At 48.1% G+C, this 21602-nt stretch overlaps 4 non-coding genes across 4 annotated transcripts; all 4 read right to left on the bottom strand.

Moving 5' to 3' along the window:
- Positions 1–184: 184 nt before the first annotated feature.
- On the bottom strand, positions 185–258 carry TRNAI-AAU (transfer RNA isoleucine (anticodon AAU)). The gene has a single exon. It is a non-coding gene; the product is annotated as a tRNA-Ile (tRNA).
- An 875-nt stretch (positions 259–1133) lies between these two features.
- On the bottom strand, positions 1134–1207 carry TRNAI-AAU (transfer RNA isoleucine (anticodon AAU)). Its single transcript has one exon. It is a non-coding gene; the product is annotated as a tRNA-Ile (tRNA).
- A 121-nt stretch (positions 1208–1328) lies between these two features.
- On the bottom strand, positions 1329–1400 carry TRNAD-GUC (transfer RNA aspartic acid (anticodon GUC)). Its single transcript has one exon. It is a non-coding gene; the product is annotated as a tRNA-Asp (tRNA).
- Positions 1401–21129: 19729 nt separating this feature from the next.
- TRNAI-AAU (transfer RNA isoleucine (anticodon AAU)) lies at positions 21130–21203 on the bottom strand. Its single transcript has one exon. It is a non-coding gene; the product is annotated as a tRNA-Ile (tRNA).
- Between the last annotated feature and the right edge of the window lie 399 nt (positions 21204–21602).

Raw genomic sequence — 21602 nt, 5'->3', positions numbered from 1 at the left:
CCAATGAGGGGGGAGTGCGATTTCATCTCCTTGAAACCATGACAACAGTCCTGGGTGTACAGAGGGCTCGCTGCCTTTAGCAGAGTCAACTGATGGAAAGAGGGTCAGTGATCTCCAGTGCGGAAGCAACGACTGCTTTCACAGTGCCCAGACAGGCAGAGTGAAAAGTCTAAGCGCACACCTGTGGCCCATACGGGGATCGAACCAGCGACCTTGGCGTTATTAGCACCACGCTCTAACCAACTGAGCTAACCGGCCATGGCACTGTGAGTCTCCACCACCAGCAAGGGGGCTGGAAAATGTTAGTGAAAGGGCTGAACAAACGTTATTCCTAGGCTAGACACATGGAGATAAACAAAGTTTAAGAAGCAAAAGCTGCCTCCCCGTCGGGGAATTGAACCCCGGTCTCCCGCGTGACATGCGGGGATACTGACCACTATACTAACAAGGATAACGCTGGGCTTTGTCTTCTCAAGAACACAGAGATGGACAAAACCAACCAACTAGCAAATTCAAAGGCTACTCTTCAAAAGCACCTCCCACAGTCTTTCCAGTTCAGGTTTCCTTTAAACTGTATCTGCAGTCACAGAAGTAGGGCAGTAGTGCTTTCCATGTAGCCAGGCTGGAATCCAGTAGCCAATTACAACTAGTAGTGATTTGTTTCCATAAATCCTGAAATGATCTTTTTGCTCACTACCTTTCCCAACGGTCACCGAGGCCACATTCTGTCCTGAATGTGGCCTCTAGGGTTTGTTTGGTTTTGCTTTTGGGTAGAGGTTATTCTGTGAAATAGATTGTGTTTCAATTTTGTGTTAGGTGCAAAAGACAAGCAACGGTATTTCCATACAGCTGAAAGGAGAGCAGCAGTATTGCTGGGAAAGAAAAAGCAGTTGGCAAAGTTGTATGCAAAGTAGGTAACTGTTTTTGCATGCCATGTAAAAGGACATTTCCAATGAGGGGGGAGTGTGATTTCATCTCCTTGAAACCATGACAACAGTCCTGGGTGTACAGAGGGCTCGCTGCCTTTAGCAGAGTCAACTGATGGAAAGAGGGTCAGTGATCTCCAGTGCGGAAGCAACGACTGCTTTCACAGTGCCCAGACAGGCAGAGTGAAAAGTCTAAGCGCACACCTGTGGCCCGTACGGGGATCGAACCCACGACCTTGGCGTTATTAGCACCACACTCTAACCAACTGAGCTAACCGGCCATGGCACTGTGAGTCTCCACCACCAGCAAGGGGGCTGGAAAATGTTAGTGAAAGGGCTGAACAATTGTTATTCCTAGGCTAGACACATGGAGATAAACAAAGTTTAAGAAGCAAAAGCTGCCTCCCCGTCGGGGAATTGAACCCCGGTCTCCCGCGTGACAGGCAGGGATACTGACCACTATACTAACGAGGATAACCCTTGTCTTTGTCCTCTCAAGAACACAGAGATGGACAAAACCAACCAACTAGCAAATTCAAAGGCTACTCTTCAAAAGCACCTCCCACAGTCTTTCCAGTTCAGGTTTCCTTTAAACTGATCTTCAGTCACAGAAGTAGGGCAGTAGTGCTTTCCATGTAGCCAGGCTGGAATCCAGTAGCCAGAGGGCTCGCTGCCTTTAGCAGAGTCAACTGATGGAAAGAGGGTCAGTGATCTCCAGTGCGGAAGCAACGACTGCTTTCACAGTGCCCAGACAGGCAGAGTGAAAAGTCTAAGCGCATGTTATAATTTAAGTAGGCCTCAGTTATTTGGACTGAGTTAGTCAAAAACGCTTGATGAGCAGACCTGCCCTTTAAGGGGATTTTCTCTGAGAGAAAATCTGCAGTTCTGTCAGCAGAACTAGAACATACCAAGAAGCTGTTCTAGTACAAGGCCGCAGGGCTCCCTGACCTGCAGATGTACCGCCACTAGAACAATAAACATCAGCCATGTTATGTAAATATCCACAGGCCTGCATGTAGGTCAAATGCCTCATTGATTATTAATCGAGTAGGTGTGTATGATGACACCACAAGTGGGTCCACTAATAGACGGATATAGGGGATGGCGAAGATGATGTCATATTTAACTCTTTCCTAGTCGGTATTAAATCTGGGGTGAGCGATGGAGAGGGCATTCTGCTCTTTACTTTCGCAATAGCTCGCAAGGCTGACTGGGACCTCTAAGTATGTGCTTCCTTTCTGTAATCTGATATAATGTATGCTGTACATAGGTAGTCTAGATGTAACATAGAGTAGATACAAGAAGACCTGGGTATCTTCAGTAGGAAGATACTCAAGCAGCTGTAACGCAACATGGAAGTCTGCTTTGCCGGGAGATGATAAACTGTATCTATCTGTATTTCTGTTACTTGAATAAATAACGTAAACATTGAAGAAGCCTGAGAAAAGTCTATCTCCTGCTTGCTGTGTGAAGAGTCATGTTTGCAAACTCCTGCTGATGAGTTTGCTGGTGCCGGAGCAAAAGGTGGATATTACAATTGGTGCCGTGAACCCAGCGCTGCCTAGCAGAAAAGGCAGGCAAGGACCGGGCCAGATGTCAGTCTGTTATCTAGTTTTCCAGGACTTCCACAGTAACAAGCGGAGGAGACGCTGAGACGCTCGCTAGAAACGTATCGAGAAGAGATAAGTGGTGCTGCCAGGCTGCGAGAAAGCCGGGCGCACGGAATGACGTTCGAGTAATTACAGTGGCGAAGGTTCGTGGACTGAATCATATAGGTGTGATTGTACACACGCCTAACGCCAGAATCCAGATCGTGGGCTGTCCCGGGCGGCGGCTTGGGGTGCAAGTGCCGTAGTGGTGGCGATCTGCTGAACGAAGGAATCAGTAGCCTGAGGGGGTCCAGAACTTCGCGAGCAAAACTTGACCGATGCTGTAACGAATGGTCATTTGGGGAGAATGTCTCAAGACACTGGCAAGTATAGTGTTTCATTTGTTTAATTCTAATGCAAGTGTTTGGTATTACATGTTGACAGTTTGTTCCAGCAGTGCTTTCTCTCTAAGGTTTACAGTGTGTGTTCTTACTGGTTTTCCTGTATTGTTTTTTTTCCTCTCTCTCGGGTTGTGCTAGTGGCTGCTGTGTGCAGTTTTTGTTTGTTCGTTCTCTTTCTCCCGTGTGTCCAGCGGGAGTATGGGAGGTTTGCCAGATATGGGTGTCCCCCGCAGGAGAGATAAGGGGGGGCTAAGGCTTTCGAGTAGTAGAGGGGAAGGAGAGAGAGGGAAGAGAGAGGAGACTGGTAATGAGGAAAGTGAGAGAGAGACAGCATGTTTTTTTTCCCCTGTCCATAGGGGTGTTTCTGAGATGTTCTGCAAGCTGGTTCCAGTTCAGTGCTATTAGTTAGTGCTATGTGATGTTTCTGTAATTTCAGCATGATTCAGTGTCATGGGTTTTTTTGTTTTTTTCTTGCGGATCGCAGAGCGTAGGTTTAGTGGGAAGGGGGGCCAATACAGGGCATCCTCCCACCCCCCTCTCTAGAGATTGGGGGAAGCACGGTTAAGGTTTGTGTCCGTGGATATCTGCTAACAGCTGGAAGATTTTTTCAGTTTTGTCACTCCGCATTCCAGGCAAAGGTTTATGCTAGGAGTAAAGTTTGACGTAAATATAGTGACAGCTAGTGTCTCCCTCGTAGGCTATAACATAGTGGGATGATTTCATTTGGCTTTTTGAAGTTCCGGTGTAGTTGTGGAGAATTCCTTCTGTTCAGGATGTTTTTTTTCCCTCCATCTACATGTCCAAGATAGGAAACTTCTCAAACTGCTGTGCATACTATGCCTTGTATGTGTGAGGAAACGCGGAGGAGCCGCCGTCTCTCACAGTGAGGCGGTTGTTTCCGCGTTCAGCAGCGCGTCACAACGCGAAAAAACCGCCGCATGCCGCTTAGGCAGAGCGGCGGAATCCGCATCAGAGGCGGCCCCCGCACTAGATACATTGCATGACAGTACTGGTGTGGCTGGGACTGATAGTCCACCAAGATTCAGACTTACATGCGCGCGAGCACAGAGGCAGAGTTTAAATAGCTGTTAGAAGGGAGTCGGCTGACCAGCTGGGTCAGCTGACAAATTCCACTGCTCCCATTGGACCAGCAATTAGGGAGGTCCTGGAAAGGTCCTAGAGTATATATACTGCTGGTTGTTCACTTGCTCTTTGTCTGGCGTGCGATCACTTATGTGGAAGCACCCAGATCCGTAGTCAGATCCGCAAGTGTGCCGGGACCAGCTGGAGCTGTAATCCTACACTTAGCTAGATTCTGTTGATAGCTAAAGTACTAGTTTGATTGTATTTATTTGTTATGACTTTTGCCTGCCTTGACTACCCTTTTGAACTCTGATCTTGTACCTCGATATTTCTGATACTCTGTTGCCGAACCCCGGCTCGTTCCTTGACTCTGCTTCTGCCTCCTGATTTTGTACCCCGATATTTCTGATACCCCGTTGCTGAACCCTGCCTGTACTTTGACTCCGCCTTTGCCTCCTGATCTTGTACTTTATCTGTCCGTGTGTGTACGACCTGGCTTGTCCGACCTCGAGAACCGACCTTACTGTTAGAGGCGGTTCCTCGTTCTGTTAAGTGACCCTTCCGCCTGAGGGTTACTTTCAGTATATCCTTCCCGCTGGCAGCCTGACTCCTCCCGCCTTGGAGAGCTCAGGTTTGCGGAAGGAATCTGTGCAGCTCTCCTTACTGCACTGAGGCCTAGTCCTCAAAGTGTTACAGTTACACCAAACACTACACTCTATTCAAGTGAACAGAGGTTAGCTAGTATATCGGATTATCAGTGATACTGCAGATCACGTATAATCTGGTATACATCTGTATTTCCTGTGATACTGCAGATCACTGGTAATCAGATCCTCTCTGTGCTTCACCGATCGTTACAGAACGCCAGACAAAAAATGCAAATGGACGCACACACTGACCGTCTGGGCGCACTTGCCACTTCGGTGGAAAACATCAACCAAGTGCTGGGTAGCCACAAGACTATGATTGATGTCCTGTCAGGCTCTGTGCAAACCCTCCAGACGTCAGTTGATTCAGTGCGATCCTCTCCTAGTACTGACATACGTATGCCTGTACCTGATACGTTTTCCGGCCACAAGTCTGACTTCCGGAATTTCAGGAGTAGAGTGTTGTCGTATTTCGAGTTGAGACCCCGATCCTGGGACTGAGACCCAACGGGTCATCTTTATTAAAACTTTGCTGACTGGGGACTCCCAGTCCTGGGCATACAACCTGCCTCCTACCAATATTGCCCTGACCTCGGTGGAGGAATTCTTTAAGGCCATGGCCATAATTTATGACGACCCTGACCTTGCCGCGTCCTCTGAGCGGAAGCTCAAACTTTTGCGGCAAGGCAGAGGCTCGGTCGAGGATTATGCGGCAGAGTTCCGTAGGTGGTCAGTCACCGCTAGATTCGATAACTTTGCTCTGATGGATTACTTCCTGTCTGGGTTGTCGGAGGAAGTCTCTGATCTAATGTTAACTGTACCCGAGCCCAAGACAGTCGATGAGGCCATATCATCGGCCATTCGAGTTGATCGTAGGTTACGCCATCAGAAGCAGGTTAGGGGTAGTCACCGCGTCAGGGTGACATCTTACGCGGCACCATCCGCTACACCCCTAGTAACACCTTCTCCGCCTGTCTCACCCTCTCCGGCCTTGCCTCCGCCCGAACCAATGCAGATTGGTCGTTCGAAGTTGACTCAGGTGGAGCGACGGCGGAGAATGACGGAACAGCTGTGCCTGTATTGCGCAGCAGCAGGGCATAGGGTGCGAAACTGCCCTAACAAGTCGGGAAACGACTTTGCCTAGGAGTAGTGGGGGGTGACACCCTAGGCACACAATTTTCACCCCTTAAAGAGAAAAAATTGCTTCTCCCCTGTACTATCACATGGGAGAATAAGTCCGTAGCCACTGAAGCGTTTGTTGATTCTGGCTCAGCGGCTAATTTTATGGATCTTGAATTTGCTCAGGAGTTGGGTATTCCCCTCACTCCAGTGAGTCCCCCCATTCAGGTCACGGCAGTCGACGATTCCCCTCTGCAACGGGATCGCCCACTGTCACAGACCCCGGAGGTGAAGGTCGTCATAGGGGTACTGCATGGGGAGCAGTTACGATTTTTTGTGTTACGCATGTCTACCTCCACTATTATCCTAGGCATGCCGTGGCTGCAAATCCATTCTCCGCACATAGACTGGGCTACGGGTCAGGTAACCAGATGGTCCGATCATTGTCACCAACGGTGTTTAGGGAAGGTGACATTGGGTCGGACCAAGATTCTTGTGGAGGGGGTTCCCGAAGAGTATGCAGAGTTCTCTGATGTATTTTGTCCTAAGTCTGCTGATCAGTTACCCCCTCGTCGCCCGTTCGATTGCCCCATTGATCTCCGTGCTGGTTGTATGCCCCCTAGGGGTCACCTGTATAACTTGTCCGGTCCAGAGAAGATGGCTATGCAGGAATACATTCGTGATAACTTAGCCAAGGGGTTCATCCGGCCCTCCCGGTCGCCTGCTGGGGCCGGTTTCTTTTTCGTTAAAAAAAGAAAGACGGGGGTCTCCGACCTTGTATTGATTATCGGGGCCTCAATAAGATCACGATAAAAAATCGCTATCCGTTACCCTTGATAGACGATTTATTTACGCAAGTCACAGCCGCAAAGATCTTCTCTAAATTGGATCTGAGGGGGGCATACAATCTAATCCGCATCAGAGAGGGTGATGAGTGGAAGACGGCCTTCAACACACCCGACGGGCATTACGAGTACCTAGTGATGCCCTTCGGGTTGTGCAATGCGCCAGCCGTCTTCCAAGAATTAATCAATGAGGTATTCCGGGAGGTTTTGGGTAGATTCGTGTTGGTATACCTCGATGACATACTAATTTATTCCAATAACCTCTCCGAACACAGGGTTCACGTAAAATTTGTCCTAAACAAATTAAGACAGAATAGGCTCTACGCGAAGGTGGAAAAGTGTATATTTGAAGTGACCACGGTCACGTTTCTGGGATACGTAATTTCCACCTCGGGCCTCTCAATGGATCCTGCCAAGGTCACAGCCGTGTTGGAGTGGCCACAGCCAGTGGGGTTGAAGGCCCTGCAGAGATTTTTGGGGTTCGCGAACTATTACAGGAGGTTCATTAAGGGATACTCCACTTTAGTTGCCCCCCTTACCAGTCTCACGAAAAAAGGGGCGGATACCAACCACTGGTCTCCTGAAGCCGTGGCGGCATTTGCTTTATTGAAAAAATTATTTTGCTCAGCACCAATTTTGAGGCATGTTGACACGTCCTTTCCCTTCATTGTGGAGGTTGATGCCTCAGAAGTTGGGGTGGGGGCGGTGCTGTCGCAACGGTCTGGGTTGCAGGGCAGATTACACCCATGTGCTTATTTTTCCCGCAGGTTTTCACCTGCAGAAAAAAATTATGATATAGGCAACCGGGAACTTCTGGCTATTAAATTGGCATTTGAGGAGTGGCGCCACTGGTTAGAGGGGGCAGAACACACGATCACAGTTTACACCGACCATAAGAACTTGGAATACATCGAGGGGGCGAAGAGGCTAAGTCCCCGTCAGGCCCGATGGTCTTTGTTTTTTACAAGGTTTAGATTTATAATCACGTACACCCCAGGCAGCAAAAACGTCAAGGCAGATGCCCTCTCCAGGTGTTTTGAACCAGAAACGGCACAGCCACCCGCTCCTGAGTCTATCATCCCGTGGGAACTAGTGTTAGCCGCAACAGAGACTTGGGAGGATTGGACGGAGGTTTTGGGTCCATTTCAGCAGGACGTTCCTGAGGGAAAACCCGAAGGGGCTATGTTTATCCCTTTGCCCTTTCGTTTACAAATCCTGCACCTCTTTCACGCCCATAAGAATGCTGGTCATCCTGGAGCTGCTAGAACGCAGGATCTGATTGCCAGGTGTGCTTGGTGGCCTTCTTTGGCAACAGATTGCAAAGAGTATGTCAGGGAGTGTGCGGTCTGTGCCAAGAGTAAACCCTCCCGGCTGGCATCTGTAGGTAAGCTGCAGCCTTTGCCCACCCCGAGTGAGCCATGGACCCACTTGTCCATGGATTTTGTGGGAGAATTGCCCAGGTCTGAAGGAATGTCGGTCATTTGGGTGGTAGTCGACCGTTTTAGCAAGATGGCCCATTTTGTGCCCCTGAAAGGACTCCCCTCGGCTCAGGAACTGGCCGAGTTGTGCATCATTCACGTCTTCCGGCTGCATGGCATTCCGGAAGACATTGTGTCGGATAGGGGAGTCCAATTTGTCTCTGGTTTCTGGAGGGCATTTTGCCGCCAAATGGGCATGAAGTTGTCTTTTTCGTCAGGTTACCACCCACAGACTAATGGGCAGACGGAACGTATCAATCAGTCTTTGGAACAATTCCTAAGATGTTACGTTGCGGAAGCACAGACTGACTGGGTAAAATTTTTGCCCTTCGCGGAATTTGCACAAAATAATTTGAAGAATTCCTCATCTGGGTTCTCTCCATTCCAGATTGTGACAGGGAGATCACCCAAATTTTCCCCTTTTTCAGTCGTGTCATCCCCATTTCCAGCACTGGAGGATTGGCAAAGATCACTTAGGGACAATTGGGGAATTGTTAAGGGGAATTTGCAGAAGGCGTTCCAGAGTCAGAAGGGTCAAGCAGACAAAAGACGATCCGTGGAATGGAAGTTTCAGCCAGGGGAGTTAGTCTGGGTGTCCACACGTCACTTGACCCTGAAGCAGCCTTCTACCAAACTGGGTCCCAGGTTTGTGGGTCCATTCCCAGTAACCAAAAGAATCAATAACGTGACTTACGCCATTGATCTTCCTGCCAGCATGCGGGGCGTAAGGTTGTTTCATGTGTCCCTACTCAAACCTGCGGTCCAGGTGGGTTCCGCTCCTCCTCCCCCTGTGTTGGTAGATGACCAACCTGAATATGAGGTGGAAAAGATTTTAGATTCACGTGTTGTGCAAAACTCAGTACAATATCTCGTACACTGGAAAGGGTACGGCATTGAGGAGAGGCAATGGGTACCAGGGACGCGCATGCATGCAGACGAATTAAGGAGAGAATTTCATGCCTCACATCCCGAGAAACCTGGTGGGAGTTGTCCGGAGTCCACTCCTCGGGGGGGGGGGGGGGGTACTGTGAGGAAACGCGGAGGAGCCGCCGTCTCTCACAGTGAGGCGGTTGTTTCCGCGTTCAGCAGCGCGTCACAACGCGAAAAAACCGCCGCATGCCGCTTAGGCAGAGCGGCGGAATCCGCATCAGAGGCGGCCCCCGCACTAGATACATTGCATGACAGTACTGGTGTGGCTGGGACTGATAGTCCACCAAGATTCAGACTTACACGCGCGCGAGCACAGAGGCAGAGTTTAAATAGCTGTTAGAAGGGAGTCGGCTGACCAGCTGGGTCAGCTGACAAATTCCACTGCTCCCATTGGACCAGCAATTAGGGAGGTCCTGGAAAGGTCCTAGAGTATATATACTGCTGGTTGTTCACTTGCTCTTTGTCTGGCGTGCGATCACTTATGTGGAAGCACCCAGATCCGTAGTCAGATCCGCAAGTGTGCCGGGACCAGCTGGAGCTGTAATCCTACACTTAGCTAGATTCTGTTGATAGCTAAAGTACTAGTTTGATTGTATTTATTTGTTATGACTTTTGCCTGCCTTGACTACCCTTTTGAACTCTGATCTTGTATTGTACCTCGATATTTCTGATACTCTGTTGCCGAACCCCGGCTCGTTCCTTGACTCTGCTTCTGCCTCCTGATTTTTTACCCCGATATTTCTGATACCCCGTTGCTGAACCCTGCCTGTACTTTGACTCCGCCTTTGCCTCCTGATCTTGTACTTTATCTGTCCGTGTGTGTACGACCTGGCTTGTCCGACCTCGAGAACCGACCTTACTGTTAGAGGCGGTTCCTCGTTCTGTTAAGTGACCCTTCCGCCTGAGGGTTACTTTCAGTATATCCTTCCCGCTGGCAGCCTGACTCCTCCCGCCTTGGAGAGCTCAGGTTTGCGGAAGGAATCTGTGCAGCTCTCCTTACTGCACTGAGGCCTGGTCCTCAAAGTGTTACAGTTACACCAAACACTACACTCTACTCAAGTGAACAGAGGTTAGCTAGTATATCGGATTATCAGTGATACTGCAGATCACATATAATCTGGTATACATCTGTATTTCCTGTGATACTGCAGATCACTGGTAATCAGATCCTCTCTGTGCTTCACCGATCGTTACAGTATGTTCTATGTATGTTCTAACTGTTTTTTTCTGAAGGTGCATAGGATTAAGTGGTTGCTATGGGGGACTGACATAGCAGCCATCTTGGCTGGCATGCCATGACTCAACATGGCGTCGGGTTTCTGAGAAAGCCACTCCCATCTGCATGATGTATCAGGAGGGGAGGGGGCAGGAAGCGCCCACTGATAAGCACGCCCCGATGGCAGGGGGGAGGATGTGCTGGGGGGGGATCCCACATCCCATGTCACAGCTGTGCACAAGGCGCCGTGCACGGAAGCAGCTGGTGGGAGGGGGGTCCAGAGTGGGGACAGTAGAGAGATTCTACTGAGTTTCTTGGCTTCCAGATGATTTCCTCAGAAGAAGTCTGGACACAGGGAGTGTCCCCATACGTGAGCCAAGCAAGTTGCAGGCTCACGGATAGGAAATGTTTCCCAGCTAGGTGCAGGGAGACAAGAAACAGCGCAGATCAGAAATGGGTCTGTACTGAGTTGCTTAAGGGATTATTCCTGTAAGTGGGGCACCTTAATGGATGTTGCATGAGTTTCCAACAGTGCAGCAAGGGAGTGCCGGAGTTGGAAAAAAGGGAGTTGACCAATCCGGGTTTCCGTCGGCGCTGTTGCAGAGCGGTAACGTTTTTTTTCCGGTTTTTGTCGTGGACAGGGCCAGAGCTTGACTGAGAGGTCTATGCTGGGCTGGGGCTGGTTTTTGTGCGTTTTTTTTTCGTCCACTGATTGGTCAAATATGTTTTTTCCAGCTCCTATCAATTGTAGCACAAAGAACAAAAACTGACCGCAGTTCATGGGGCAATTATACAGATGATAGAATTGCCATGTACAGAGTGACAGTGTATCAGTACGCTGTTTGCCATGTGACTACCTACCATGTGGGCATTCAGGGATCTGCATACAGGCATGTGACGCTGGTATGCTTAGCCCTGCACCCTGTGTAGTTTAAGTGCAAAGTGCTCCTTCCTACAGGGAGGCAGCCATTTTTTTGTGAAGTCTGGGGGTAGTGGCACGGCAAACATTGATCAGAGGGGACAACACACAGAACTTCTAGCAGAGCTGGTATCGCAATGAAGTTCTAGATAAGTTAATGCGAAACTGAGTAAGTGCATTGCAGGCTCACCTGCAAAGCAGCAACAGGTGTGGCATCCGTAATCTGTGCATGCGACGGCCGCGCATGGACAGATAAGGGGGGATGTGGAGTGAGCTGCAATGAGGTGAGAGCTTCCAAAGGTGAAGTCCGCGGGAGCATATTTTAAACAGGTAAGTACTGAGGATAGTACTGAGGTAGGGGGGTGAAGTTTAACTCCAATCTACCAATAAGAGTAAACAGAGTTCATGAGAACCATAGAGCAACGAGATCAATTACGATATATATTGATCAATTTCAAGTGTACAGAGTACAAGCCGCAGGGCGAATCCCAAATCATTAATAAGAATTGATTTGTTTGTATTTCGATTTCAGGAGTTGGGCAATATGGAATCAAGACAGCTGCAGTGCTGGCAGCAAAGATGGAGATGTCAGTCGGATAAGCGAAAGGTTCCAGATGCCAATCTAAGTTTGGAGAAACACGAGATTCCTGAAATTGGAAAGAGACTAAAACACGAGATTCCTGAAATTGGAAAGAGACTAAAAACCGAGGTTCCTGAGATCGGAAAACGTCTAAAAAAACTGTCTGAGCAAAGCATAGTGCAAATTGCTAATGTTTTTCTTTCCCAAGGTGGTGCTTTTATAATGAAGAGTACCGTGCTGATGGTGATCCTAGGTTGCCATTCCGTCCTAGGAGAACGAAGAGAGGACATTCTCATGTATAATAAGGGGTTAATGAGAATGCAAGGCCCAAGTGTCAGGGACTCACCTCGGGGATCCCGTGATGCTGCCGCCTCCGCTGGTCTCCATGCGGGCTCCAGCACTTCCGGGTTCGCGCCGTCCTCTCGCGCGCACAGCAACCCCGGCGTCCATGGCAACAGGGGTGTGCGCGCGCAGCTAGGGAATGAGCGGGGACGGACGCATAGAGTCAAGCGTCCGTCCTATACGCTCAGAAGACGTATCACATAGTCAGCTGACATTATCAGTCAGCTGACAAGACAGAGGGCTCCTGTTGGTTGTGTCAGCTGGTATTACAGCTGACACTTAGGCAGGGATCATGCTGCATTTTGATTGGTTGTGGTGTGAGTGGCCGGCCACTGATTGGTTGAGTGAGATATTTAAACCTGACTTCCTCTCCAACACATTGCCCGTGATAGCTTGTGTCTTGCTTGCTGGGTGTGATTCTGCTGTGGATTTTCTGTGTACCGATTAAGCTTGGATATCGACTTCTCTTTGATTGCCGCCTGACCTGACCCTTGCCTGAATATCGACCATTCTGTGATTGCTGCCTGAACTGAACCTTGCCTGGATAACACTACTCTTGATCGCCGCCTGTACCGACCCCTGCCTGGACTCTGACCGTGTAACCGTTTGTTCCTTCTGTACCTCGATATTTCTGATCTACCGTGTATGACCTTAGATTGTTCTGGACTGTGTTTAACTTCCTGTTGGATCTAGAGGATTATTTGCTCACCCTGCATTCAGCCCCAATACTTTGCACACTAAAGGCCTGGGTGTAACCGAAGTCGGGCAGGTGTTGTCTCCTCACCTCCTGTTCAAGCGGGGACGCGCCACATAGGGTGAAGCGTGTGGTGATAGATTGGGGCATTGGGGCTGATTTGTGAGTAGATATTCTGACAGGTCTTACATTATCACGGGCCACCTCCCCAAAAATCAGCTATGAACGTTGACGGGGAACGTTCTCAAATGGAGCTCCTCTGTGAACTGGTGGCTCAGCTCAGAATTTCAGTGGAAGAGGTTCAGAAAAATTATTCACAAATCCAGGAACAGCTACGCGCTCCAGGCACTCCTCCCACTCCACTTTTGGCGGCTGCAGCCGTATCCGCTCCTGTTCCACCCCCACCAGTTGAGTCTGCCCCTGCACAGGCTCAACCTCTTGATCATCAAGTACCGGAACCCCGACTCCCCTTACCAGAGAGGTTTTCTGGGGATCGTTCAAAATTCAGACTTTTTCGGAGCGCGTGTTTCTTGCATTTTTCACTGCTCCCCAGAACCTATGCCAGTGAAAGTACTCGAGTGGGAGCAATTATTTCTTTATTACAGGGAGAACCTCAGGCCTGGGCGCTCCGGCTAGTTGAGCAGCAACATCCAGCTCTTGCTAGTACCACCACACTCTTTGAGGCCTTAGCTGAACTCTATGAGGACCCCGGCAAAGGAGCTTCAGCCGAAACTGCTCTTCAGGCTCTCCGTCAAGGCAGGCGACCGGTGGAAGAATACGTGACTGAGTTTCGCCACTGGTCCGGAGACACAGCATGGAATGATGCAGCTTTGAAACATCAGTTCAGGTTGGGACTTTCAGAGCAATTAAAGGATGAATTGGCCAGGGTAGGAGTTCCTGGTACGTTGAAGGATTTGATTCAACTCTCCATCCAGATTGATCGACGTCTCAGGGAGAGACGCCAGGAAAGGGACTCATCCTTTAAACCAGTCTGGTCTTTATCAGTTCCTCCAGTTCCTGTTCCAGTATCTGTTCCCTCCTCGTCCACTTCTGATGAACCTGAACCCATGCAGTTGGGTGTTTCTAGACTGTCTGTGATCGAGAAAGCTAGGAGGAGGAAGGAGGGATTATGTCTCTATTGTGGGGGCCCGGGGCATTATGCTCAGAACTGTCCTATTAAAAGGAAGAAACAGGAAAACTCCAGCGCTTAGGTGAGGCCGAGGAAACTCACCTAGGCGATCAGGTATTTCCTCTTAAATATGACCGAGTATTATTACCTATTGATATTGTCCGAGGTGGCAAGAGTTACCAAGGTCAAGCATTTGTTGATTGTGGAGCTGCAGGTAACTTCATGGATCTAGCTTTGGCACAGGAGCTTGGTGTTCCTGTTTCTGTTTGTTCTGAAAGATTGTATGTGACAGCCATTGATGACACTCCACTGCAAGCTGGCCAGCCAATTTCTGTCACCTCTGACATCTCTGTAAAAATTGGTGCACTACATTCTGAAATACTGAAATTTTATGTCTTGAATATTCCCTCTAGTCCCATCATCTTGGGGTTACCATGGTTAAGGTTGCATAATCCTATTATTGACTGGCAGTCAGGTCAATTGATTAAATGGTCTTCATATTGCAATAATAATTGTCTCACACGTTTATGTCTAGGGGCCACGTGTGTGGAGGAAAAATTACCAGAAGTTTACCATGAATTTATTGATGTTTTTTCCCCTCAGGCCGCTGACAAATTACCTCCACACAGGTCTTATGATTGTCCTATTGACCTTTTTCCAGGAACCATGCCACCTAGGGGAAGGTTATATAGCCTTTCAGGGCCTGAAGACAGGGCAATGAAAGACTATATTAAAGAAAACCTGGGCAAAGGGTTCATACGCCCCTCCTCATCCCCTGCGGGTGCTGGGTTTTTCTTTGTCGAAAAGAAGGATGGTGGGTTGAGGCCTTGTATTGATTATAGGGGTTTAAACAAAATCACTGTAAAAAACCGCTACCCTTTGCCGTTAATTGAGGATCTTTTTGCCCAGGTAGCCGGGGCTAAGGTATTTTCTAAATTAGACCTCAGAGGTGCTTATAATCTGATAAGGATCAGACAGGGGGATGAATGGAAAACGGCCTTTAATACCAAGGATGGGCACTACGAGTATTTGGTAATGCCGTTTGGGTTATGTAATGCCCCAGCTGTGTTCCAAGATTTCATCAATGATGTATTTCGTGATTATTTAGGACGTTTTCTGGTAGTGTATTTGGATGACATCTTAATTTTTTCCTCTTCTCTAGATGAACATCGTGAACATGTTAAGAGGGTGTTACAGAAACTCAGGGAAAATTGTTTATACGCTAAATTGGAGAAATGCGAGTTTGAGATTCAAGAAGTATCCTTTCTAGGTTATGTGATGTCTAGTTCTGGCCTAGCCATGGACCCTGCCAAGCTCTCAGCAGTATTAAACTGGCCCCAACCCACTGATCTGAAGTCCTTGCAACGCTTCCTTGGGTTTGCTAATTTTTATAGAAAGTTTATTAAAAAATTTTCCCTCAAGGTGGCCCCATTGACGGATCTCACTAAAAAAGGTGCAGATCCCTCCAATTGGACCTCTGGAGCACTAACAGCTTTTAAAGAATTAAAGGAGACCTTTTGTTCTGCCCCAGTTCTGACCCATCCTGATGTTCAAAGACCGTTTGTTTTGGAGGTAGACGCCTCAGAATTGGGGGTGGGGGCAGTACTTTCTCAATACACTGGTTCTCCTGAATGTCTCCACCCATGTGCCTTTTTCTCTAGAAAATTTTCTTCCGCTGAGCGGAATTATGACATTGGTAACAGAGAGCTCTTGGGGGTTAAACTAGCGTTTGAGGAGTGGAGACATTGGTTAGAGGGAGCCCTTCATCCTGTCACAGTTTTTACAGATCATAAAAACCTTGAATACATTGAGAACGCTAAAAGACTTAATCCGCGACAAGCTCGATGGGCTTTGTTCTTTTCGCGTTTTAATTTTACTATAACGTATAAACCTGGGTCAAAAAATGTGAAGGCGGATGCTCTATCCCGTAGTTTTGGGATTCCGGAGCCGCAGGCTAGGTCCCCTGAAACCATCATTCCTAAACAATATATCATTGCGGCCATTAATCTGTCCCCAGACCTCTCAGAAAAGTTGAAGTTTGCTCAAAGGAGGGTTCCACCAGGGAAACCAATTGATTGTCTGTTTGTTCCCCCTCACCTCAGGTTGCAGGTCCTGCAACAATTGCATGAGTCTAAAACCACAGGTCATCCAGGCGAGAAGAAGACACTTAATCTCTTAAAAAGACTGGTGTGGTGGCCTTCCTTGAGCAGGGACGTGTGTTCGTATGTTAAATCCTGTTCTGTTTGTGCCCGCAGTAAAGTTTTACGTACCAGTCCTCAAGGCACCCTCATGCCTTTACCTGTTCCACTAAGACCATGGACACATATTTCCATGGATTTTATTGTAGATCTGCCCAGTTCTCAGGGTAATACTGCTGTATGGGTTGTAGTGGACAGATTTAGCAAAATGTGTCATTTCATACCAATGCCAAAATTACCATCCGCTAAAGAATTAGCTCAACTTTTTATTTGCAACATTTTTAAATTACATGGGATCCCTGAAAATATTGTATCTGACAGGGGGGTTCAATTTGTGTCACGGTTTTGGAAGGCCTTCTGTAATTGTCTAGGAATTTCGTTGTCATTCTCTTCAGGGTACCACCCAGAAACTAATGGACAGACAGAAAGGACCAATCAGAATTTAGAGCAAATTCTGCGATGTTTCGTAGCCAACTGTCAGGAGACTTGGTCTGATTACCTGTCCTTTGCTGAATTTGCCATCAATAATGCTGAAAATGCTTCCACTAAAATGTCTCCTTTTCAGATTGTTACAGGGTTGCATCCAAAATTTTGCTCACTGTCTCCAACTTCCTCTGATCTTCCCGACCTCGACAATTGGGTTGCTCACATGGAGTTGGTTTGGAAACAGGTTCAGGAGAACTTAAAGGTAGCAGGGCAACGACAAAAGTCATTTGCTGACCGTCATCGGTCTCCTGAACCACAGTTTGTGCCTGGGGATATGGTTTGGGTGTCTACTCGAAACATTTCTCTTAGACAACCATCTACCAAATTAGGACCTAAATTTATTGGTCCCTATCCAATATCTCAAAAAATCAATGACGTGACTTATAGAGTCAAGATGCTGAATTCCCTCAGGGGGGTAGATTCATTTCATGTCTCGTTACTGAAATCTGCCGTTAATTGTGATCAATCTGTTACTCCCCCAGATCCTGTGATGGTCAATGGTGAAATTGAATATGAGATAGAGAAAATCTTAGATTCACGTATTGTAAAAAAGTCACTACAATTTCTGATTGATTGGAAGGGTTATGGTCCAGAGGAAAGGTCATGGGTTCCCGCTAGACAGGTTCATGCTGATCAAATAATTAAAGAATTTTATGACAAATTTCCTTTCAAACCTCGATTAGAGTGTCCAGGGGCCACTCCTCGGGGGGGGGAGTAATGTCAGGGACTCACCTCGGGGATCCCGCGATGCTGCCGCCTCCGCTGGTCTCCATGCGGGCTCCAGCACTTCCGGGTTCGCGCCGTCCTCTCGCGCGCACAGCAACCCCGGCGTCCATGGCAACAGGGGTGTGCGCGCGCAGCTAGGGAATGAGCGGGGACGGACGCATAGAGTCAAGCGTCCGTCCTATACGCTCAGAAGACGTATCACATAGTCAGCTGACATTATCAGTCAGCTGACAAGACAGAGGGCTCCTGTTGGTTGTGTCAGCTGGTATTACAGCTGACACTTAGGCAGGGATCATGCTGCATTTTGATTGGTTGTGGTGTGAGTGGCCGGCCACTGATTGGTTGAGTGAGATATTTAAACCTGACTTCCTCTCCAACACATTGCCCGTGATAGCTTGTGTCTTGCTTGCTGGGTGTGATTCTGCTGTGGATTTTCTGTGTACCGATTAAGCTTGGATATCGACTTCTCTTTGATTGCCACCTGACCTGACCCTTGCCTGAATATCGACCATTCTGTGATTGCTGCCTGAACTGAACCTTGCCTGGATAACACTACTCTTGATCGCCGCCTGTACCGACCCCTGCCTGGACTCTGACCGTGTAACCGTTTGTTCCTTCTGTACCTCGATATTTCTGATCTACCGTGTATGACCTTAGATTGTTCTGGACTGTGTTTAACTTCCTGTTGGATCTAGAGGATTATTTGCTCACCCTGCATTCAGCCCCAATACTTTGCACACTAAAGGCCTGGGTGTAACCGAAGTCGGGCAGGTGTTGTCTCCTCACCTCCTGTTCAAGCGGGGACGCGCCACATAGGGTGAAGCGTGTGGTGATAGATTGGGGCATTGGGGCTGATTTGTGAGTAGATATTCTGACAGGTCTTACACCAAGCATGTTAATGTTGGGTGACAAAGGTACTAATCCTTTCACACCTCCCTCCGCTTGGCACAGAAGGACCATGCAGGGACGGAGGAAAAGAGCACTGGTGCCAGGAGAAAACAAATTTCATGGCACAATGTGGGTGAAAGGGCCGAAAGGTCAGGTGTGCTGGAAGGGTGATGTGAACGGCAGTGTAAACCTGCTATTGAATGTCACACTCCCAGAATCGATGCACCGATCCAAAGGTTTGTTAAAAGGTACATTGCAGTACAATGGGTACATGCAAAAGGTGGAGTGTGTGATTCAGGGGTACCTTGTCTTGGTTATGCAGAGTGAGATGGTTCCAGATTGGAGAGGAACGAGCAGGAGGCGTCAATTCTCTTACCAGAGAGACGCAGGGGACAACATCACACTCTGGAGCTACCAACAGAGAGTGCCTCTGAAACAACTATACACACGTAAAAGCTGGAAAGCCGAGGGTTGGTGGTTCTCGATACAAGAAGTAAAAATCGAGATCAAGCCACATTTCCAGGTGACAAAGAGGGTGGGGAGAGCGGTCCCGGGGGAGGGAAAGCCCACACAGGGAACCCCATTCACACCACACGGGTCACAACAGGGGACGATATTACACAGTCCATATGCAGCCGCTTATCCTCATGCTAGGTGGGTAAGTGAAGAGGTACTCTTAATTGAAAGATTGCAGAGAGTACTGTCTTCCCGACCTCAGGTACATATTGTGCCTCAGGACGTAAAGGGGGGAAGAGGTTCAATCAGGATGGTTGGGGGCATATTTTGTCAGGGAGAGGCTTAAAGATCCTGTCCAACTGAGATTGGACAAGGGGAGATATATTAATTTTTCTGGAGAAGGATCTTTTGCATGGCAGCTTCGAGATGTTTGGGTGAACAAAGGGAAACGGTGCAAGATTCCTTTAGGCACCGCCACTTCCTTGGTTCCCACCTCAACCCGTGTCTCACACCAGGACCTGAGAGGTCAACCTTTTTTAGTGCTAGACGGGGAGGTGAAGCAAGTAGAGTTGTCCTCATGCCGGCAATTCTTGCAGAAGTACCTGCGTTGGCCGGGGCAAGTCAAATTTAGTGAAGAAGCCTGCAGGCTCAAGAACGCAGAATGCGAGGATACCATTCAAAAGATCCACCCTGAAGCCCAACCGATAGTTCCGGTGGCTGAAGGAAAGGTTTGGTTTTTTAACATAAGGTCTAATGATACATTCAAGGTATATTCTCATAATTGTTCCGATAAGGGAGATTTTCCAAGGGGAACATATTGTGGGAGCGGAGATCCCATATGGATCCAGTCATCCAGGTTGGATGACGTTGTTTCTCAAATTGTTAAGAAAACTCTAAAGTGCAAAGTTTCACGGGTAGTTCCCGTCCTGAAAGAGAACACGACATGGGACAAAGGGGAACAGGGTTTGATCCAAGACGACCACATTTTGTTACAAAGGTTAAACAAACAGTACACGAAGTTAGAGGTAAGATTTCACCATGATACAGGTGATCTTAACGAGGTAGAACACAAAAATGAGCAGGTGAGTGCCAGTCTGACCTGGTGGACAGAGGTTCCGGTGATGTTCCAGGGACACTCGGACGGGGCCTCTGCAGTTCCAAAGTTTTTCTACACCCACTGGTCGTCTGGATGGGGATGACAACGTTAGGCATCATTATCCAGGTGAGGTTGCGTGCTAAAATTACGTAAAACAAATTAACCTGGTCCAGAGATTGGTGCCTCATAAACAATCTCCTGAACCGATATTTTCAAATTAAGGGATATACAGGGTTACGGGTATAGGTTTAGTAGTACCTGTGATGGAGCTGATTGTATAAAGGCGTTCTTTTAGAAGGCACCTGGCACTGCTCCCTTGAGTAACAACCAAACGAGTTTCACTTTTCTGTGGTCATGCAAGTTTGTGAGTGATACGTAAGTGACGCAAATGCTGAGCATGTGGTATAGAGGGACTTAGAAGTAGGGCCTTCCCAGAGAGCCTGGTTACAGGAAGACCAAGAGGTCGTGCTCTCTCTCTCTTCAAGGGGTAACCACCGAGAGCAGAGAAGGTGTGTGAGCACGAACATCGAAAAGTGAAACCTAAAGAAAAGAAACCAGGTACGGGTGGGTTCAGAAGCTGGGATCTGCGGGTCAAGCCTTTTTAGGGGGGATTGTTATAATTTAAGTAGGCCTCAGTTATTTGGACTGAGTTAGTCAAAAAGGCTTGATGAGCAGACCTGCCCTTTAAGGGGATTTTCTCTGAGAGAAAATCTGCAGTTCTGTCAGCAGAACTAGAACATACCAAGAAGCTGTTCTAGTACAAGGCCGCAGGGCTCCCTGACCTGCAGATGTACCGCCACTAGAACAATAAACATCAGTCATGTTATGTAAATATCCACAGGCCTGCATGTAGGTCAAATGCCTCATTGATTATTAATCGAGTAGGTGTGTATGATGACACCACAAGTGGGTCCACTAATAGACGGATATAGGGGATGGCGAAGATGATGTCATATTTAACTCTTTCCTAGTCGGTATTAAATCTGGGGTGAGCGATGGAGAGGGCATTCTGCTCTTTACTTTCGCAATAGCTCGCAAGGCTGACTGGGACCTCTAAGTATGTGATTCCTTTCTGTAATCTGATATAATGTATGCTGTACATAGGTAGTCTAGATGTAACATAGAGTAGATACAAGAAGACCTGGGTATCTTCAGTAGGAAGATACTCAAGCAGCTGTAACACAACATGGAAGTCTGCTTTGCCGGGAGATGATAAACTGTATCTATCTGTATTTCTGTTACTTGAATAAATAACGTAAACATTGAAGAAGCCTGAGAAAAGTCTATCTCCTGCTTGCTGTGTGAAGAGTCATGTTTGCAAACTCCTGCTGATGAGTTTGCTGGTGCCGGAGCAAAAGGTGGATATTACAGCGCACACCTGTGGCCCATACGCGGATCGAAGCCGCAACCTTGGCGTTATTAGCACCACGCTCTAACCAACTGAGCTAACCGGCCATGGCACTGTGAGTCTCCACCACCAGCAAGGGGGCTGGAAAATGTTAGTGAAAGGGCTGAACAAACGTTATTCCTAGGCTAGACACATGGAGATAAACAAAGTTTAAGAAGCAAAAGCTGCCTCCCCATTGGGGAATTGAACCCCGGTCTCCCGCGTGACAGGCAGGGATACTGACCACTATACTAATGAGGATAACCCTGGGCTTTGTCCTCTCAAGAACACAGAGATGGACAAAACCAACCAACTAGCAAATTCAAAGGCTACTCTTCAAAAGCACCTCCCACAGTCTTTCCAGTTCAGGTTTCCTTTAAACTGTATCTTCAGTCACAGAAGTAGGGCAGTAGTGCTTTCCATGTATCCAGTAGCCAATTACAACTAGTAGTGATTTGTTTCCATAA

This window comes from Hyperolius riggenbachi, chromosome 2 (assembly GCF_040937935.1).
Source record: "Hyperolius riggenbachi isolate aHypRig1 chromosome 2, aHypRig1.pri, whole genome shotgun sequence".
NCBI classification, from domain to species: Eukaryota; Metazoa; Chordata; class Amphibia; order Anura; family Hyperoliidae; genus Hyperolius; species Hyperolius riggenbachi.
This window is presented reverse-complemented; position numbering and strand designations above follow the sequence as displayed.